The sequence below is a fragment of the Nannospalax galili genome, unplaced genomic scaffold, assembly GCF_000622305.1.
Source record: "Nannospalax galili isolate Female #2095 unplaced genomic scaffold, S.galili_v1.0 scaffold1382, whole genome shotgun sequence".
Taxonomy (NCBI): domain Eukaryota; kingdom Metazoa; phylum Chordata; class Mammalia; order Rodentia; family Spalacidae; genus Nannospalax; species Nannospalax galili.
Genome location: NW_008348397.1, coordinates 530,257 through 535,309, shown reverse-complemented (window position 1 = coordinate 535,309; position 5,053 = coordinate 530,257). Strand labels below are relative to the sequence as shown.

The window sequence follows — 5,053 nt, the reverse complement described above, 5'->3', positions numbered from 1 at the left end:
CTTCCCTCCCTCCCTCCCATCCCCCCCTCCCCGAGACCCACCGGACCCCGAAGCCAGGTAAGCGGACGCCAACTTGCGCCGGCCCTCCTTCTGCTACCCCATAAGCGTCTGAGCCTGGCAAAGGGGACCAGTCCATCGTGACCCGCAGACCCGGTGGGAGCGGGGAGCTGGGGCCTGGCCTTCCGCTCGCGTCCCCCTCCTGCCGGGACAGCCGCTGTCCGCCTCGCCCCGTCCGCCTTTCTTTCTCCCTTTTCTCTGTCCCTTTTTTTCCTTTCCTCCCTTCCAAGATGGCCGAAGTGGATTCCCCCTCTTAACGATTTGGCTTCTCCCTCGACCACCTCCTCTTTGTGCAGCAGTCCTCTGCTAGATCCTGCCCCCGAGGTATCGAGGGGGAGGGTCCGGGTGGCCACGAGGAAGCTTTGGGGGCACACGCTGGGGTGAATCTTGGTTCTCCCCCCCATCTCCCCACAAGCGGGAACAGACTGGCTCTGGCCGATCTGCCCTTTTCGAGCCAGACGGGGGTCGCCTCTCTCGGGGGCACTGAACTGAGCATCGCCAGCGCCAGGTCAGGAGGAAGGGGACTGGGCTTTCCGATTGCAGCGATGCCGGGGGAGGGCGCCCTTCCTGCTGGGGCCCGGGTCTTGGGCACCTCCCCCAGCGGTCCCTTTCCCCGGTCCCTGTGCGGGGCGCCCCGCCCCCTCCCTGTACCACCTCGGCCGAGCTTTTCCCTAGCACCCCTTCTGGGGCCCCACCGAAAGTTTGGCTCTAGGGAAGGAGGGAGTGGCCACTCGGTCACTGGGGTGCTTGATCCTTTGACCTGGGCTTCGGGGGAAGCCCTGGTGGAGGAGGTAGAATGGAAATGAGGGGAGATTTAGCCTACTATTCCCTTTCACCGGCGGTGGCCAAGGGGTCTGATGAGCTGGCCCTTCTTCCACTGTGGATTTGGCCACCCTTTCCTCCCTGAACACTCCAGCTGGTAGCTCTATGGACTGGGGGACCTTGGGCCTGCAGACACCCCTTGCCCTTCCTGTCTCCTCTCGGTCTACCCAAATTCCTCTGATTGACTACATCCAGGGGTGTGTGTGTGTGTGTGTGTGTGTGTGTGTGTGTGTAAATGTGTACAGGTGTTATCTCAAGTTTTCTCCAGGTTTTTGTGTCTCAGCCCCCAGCCCTGCATATCCTTCCACCCCCAAGTTGCCTCAGTCTCTCCAGGGCTCTCCTCGGCTCAGGGAGCAGCTCTCCTAGGCTGTTCTCACAATCTCACAGTTCTGGACTTCTTGCAGTTTGTGCTGTTCTTAAAACTCTTGACCACCACCCCACTCCCCCACCCCACCCCCCGCGTGCCCCTTGCTCTAAGGTGTTATTACTTGGAGGAGCATAAAGCCAGCTCTGTTGCAACATTTTGGAGAGGTTTTCCCAGGGGGTCCTTTGGTTTGAGGCCAGAGCTTGAGCACTTAGAACCCTGTTTGGAATGAGGCAGGAAACAGATTCTAGGATCCAGACCCTAAGTACCCTGGTCCTGTTCAATCAAGTTGAGGTATCCAGAGGTGAGTAGGAAGGGAGGAGTGCCGGAGGTGATTCCCTGAGAGATCATGGTTGATGGAGCTGTTGCCATGGGAATGGAGAGAACCCGAGCAGGAAGAGGTTGTATTTTATGCAGGTCAAGTGGCAACTGCAGTCCTCCAGCCTCTGGCCCCAGAGTGGGGTTGGGGGCTGAACTGCCTTTGTTGCTAGAAGACTTATAATTTACTCCTGGACCAGGTAGCTCTGGTTTCAGGCAGGGATGTGATTCAGTGGATGGGGATGGTTTCTGCATCTGTATAGTGGGGGCCTGTCCCTATGTGTCTGTGTGTCTGGCCAAGTGTTTGGCATGTGTGTGACCAAGCTTACCTGAAGAGGGTGTGTGTGTCTGGCTCTGGGTGTGTGCATCTGGCAGTGTTGCCCTGGGTATATTTTTTAGCTTTGTCTTTGATATTTGGGAATTGAGAGGTGGGTAGAGGAGGCTTCAAGTCTTTTTCCATGAAGGTTGTGCCAGTGTTAGGGCAAGAAGAGAGCCTCACAGTATCCCAGAGCAGAACCCCCCACCAATTCATAAACACATGAGGTTTGCATAGTTAGGTTCATGAAGCTGGGAGGAGTGCTGAGGCTGAGAACTCTGGATCTTAGTCTTAATGTGCTGCTCTGGTTTGTTGTTTCTGTGGAGCTTTGGAAGTGGTGTAAGGCGGTAACCTCCCTCCCAGCAGGCCCACTGTACAGGCTTCCTGCCCTTCTAGGCAGTGGCTCTCCACCTTTCTGCCCGCCTACTCAGCTTCTCAGCTGAGTGAGGAGCCGCACCTCGTGCCAGTGTGCAAGGAGCACTAGAACAGGAGGCAGACAGATTCTTGTCCTGGCACTGTTCCTGTTTTGTGTGTGACCTTGGGCAAGTCACTTTGAAGTTTTGTTTTTTTTTTTTTTAATCTGTAAAATGAGAAGACTGCATGCACAACATGCTAAGATCCCATGTACTTCTGCTAGTCTAGCACTTGGATGTGACCTTGAATGACCTCCCAAGGCCTGGAGACTTTCTAATGAGTGAGCTAGCTAGTTTCATTTGAGGCATAGGCAAGGCAGGGGGCTATAGGTGGCCTTCCAGGGAGCAGCAAGGCTCTCTGTTGCCAGAGTCCGCTGGCTCCTTCTATGGGGAAATTGAAGAGACTGGTTTCAAGTGGTATGTCTGTCAGCAGAAAGCTGGGAGCTTAGGGAGAGACACTTCTGAGATTGAATGACAAGGGAGTTGGAACTGGGGGCTGGGTACTGACTGAGCCCCTTTCCTGCCTGAGGCCAAAGAGATCAGAGACCTGAGACCTCAGATGAGGGGAAGGCTGAATTGAGGGTGGGATGATGGTACTGGTAGATATGCAGGTTTGCTAGAAATGTAGTTGGGACTGGCTTTCTCCCAACCTCCACTGAGTCCAGTTCCAAATGGTCCTTCCCCCACACCCATTTCTGCTTCTTCAGACCTATGTCACTTCTTCTGAAGCAGGCTTTGTTCCTGGGCTCTCCCTTACGATAGTGACAGTTGTACGTCTTCCCTCTTCCCTCCCTCCCTCAGCACAGAAGTTTCTTACATCTTGGGACTTGGTGTCAGAAACACAGGTCCTGCTGGTCCTGGACAGGGAAATGGGGAGGGGATGCTCTGGGGACACTTGAGCTCCTGTTTACTGCTGCTCCTGGCACCTGCTGGCAAGGCCCTGCAGGTAACCATAGCAATCAGGTGAGGAGCCAATCAGTGCCTCTCCCCACCCCCAGAGGTGGCTTTCTGTGACTCCTTAGGGATGGGGTTGGAAAGCCAGGAGGCTCACTGCTTCTAGAGGGAACAAGGAGCTTTTCAGTCAATAGCAGCCCTTTCCCTCACTGCCCTGAGCCCAGAAAGGGGCCTGCGGGATGCTCTTGTCCAAAACCTCAAAAATGCTGGAGCAGAGGAAGAGACTCCTGCAGCTTTGTAGGAGCAGGTGTCTATTTGCAAATATAGTATGTGAATGAGGTGGTTAAGGCAGTGTATAAGTATATGCCTATGTACCAGGTTGGGGCACTTATTTACCCCTAGTGCCTGGATTTCCAGGCAGGTCCCACCCTAACTCAACTTGCTTCTGTCTATGTACTTACTTATCTGGACACAGACGCACACAGGACAAGCAGTCACATGAAGTACCTTTGGAGACTCAGACAGCACGTACACACTGTGGCTATTACACACGCTCAAAGAGACAGCTACTTGGAGTGTGTTCTCTCCTCTGGATGATTGTAATAATATTTGGGCATCTTGCCAGGGACTAGGTTACCATGGAAACAACCAAACAGTAGAGTAGCCAGCAGCATCTTCCTAATTGTGAGTGGGGACCTATGCAGGGAAGGCTGGCTGAGGCCACCTTTCGGGGGCAGGAAGCCCTAAGGCCAATTTTGTAGGCCTGGGGGTGGCCATCTTTCCTGTGAGTCTCTGGGCTGTGTCTGGAGCAGCTTGTTACCCTCTGTCTGCTCTGCAATTTGGTGTCTGTCCCAAGTGTGGCCTTTGTGTCTAGCTTTCCCAGCCTCTGGCCAGGTGCCCTGGGCCTCTTGGCTGTTTGAGTCCTGGCCAGGCTCATCCTGGGGTCTCTATAGAAACTGCTGATCCTGGCTGTGAATTTCTTGTCCTAGAAAACCCAGTGTGGTGGCTTTAGAAATCTTTCTGGAAAAGAGAGAAGGGTGTATGATATAAAGGAGCTGTTGGGGCTTGGCCAACCTCCCAAGGCTTTTGTTCTGGGAAGAGAGGAAAGAGGCAGCCCCTGTCAGTCCAGAACCAGTGCTAGCCATGAACTGACCTTGGCCTTGCCAGGGCCTGGTCAGGTGCTTTGGAGAACTGGGGATAGAGAACACTCTTTGCTCAATTTTGGCAGGCTTGTGTTTGTTGGTGGGAAGCCTGTGGACAGATGGCAAAAGTCACCAGGGGTGGGACATAGTGGCCATGCCCACATGAAGCAATTCTGTTTGTTCATGAAAGTGGGTTCCTAGAACATTTAGACTTGAGGGCACTTACTCAGTGGGCTGTGGTGGGGCACAGTGGAAGCAGAGATTTTTGTCTAGGCTCTTGGACTACCTGCCGGGTCTAGGGATGGGCTGGAGCTGAAGCTGTTTGTTCACAACTTGAGACATAATAAGGATCAGCCTCAGCATTTCTAGCGGGGAACTAAATGATCAGCGCATAGTGGATTTTCAGGGAACTGACAGTGTCCAGTGACTTTAGAGGAAGGAGTTGTTCCAAGGCCAGGGTGGAACACAGCCAGAAGGAGAAATGATGGGTCCATGCCCTAGTGCTTCCACAGAAGGCTTCCTGGGGAGGATCTCATTGATGAAGTGGGGATTATCAATTCTTCATTTTGGTCTTTGAAGTTGAGTTATTTCAACTATTCCTCAGAGCTTTTAGTACTCAGTAAATGTTTGACCACTTGAATGGATATGCGTTAGAATAAAGATTTTTTTTTTTTTTTTATCTAGCACAACCACAATTGTTAATGGAAAGTTTAATCACTAATTATGT

The 5,053-nt window shown here is 53.1% G+C and overlaps 1 long non-coding RNA gene across 3 annotated transcripts in view; it reads left to right on the top strand.

Moving 5' to 3' along the window:
• The first annotated feature begins 4 nt into the window (after positions 1–4).
• LOC115072389 overlaps positions 5–5,053 on the top strand; it is a 7,323-nt gene continuing 2,274 nt past the window's right edge. Inside the window, exon 1 of one of the 3 annotated variants that reach the window (XR_003851442.1) lies at positions 5–57. This is a non-coding gene — a long non-coding RNA (uncharacterized LOC115072389). Of the gene's footprint in view, positions 58–148; positions 382–542; positions 566–5,053 lie in introns of those variants that run through there. The other 2 variants (XR_003851443.1, XR_003851444.1) reach the window with 2 other exon arrangements.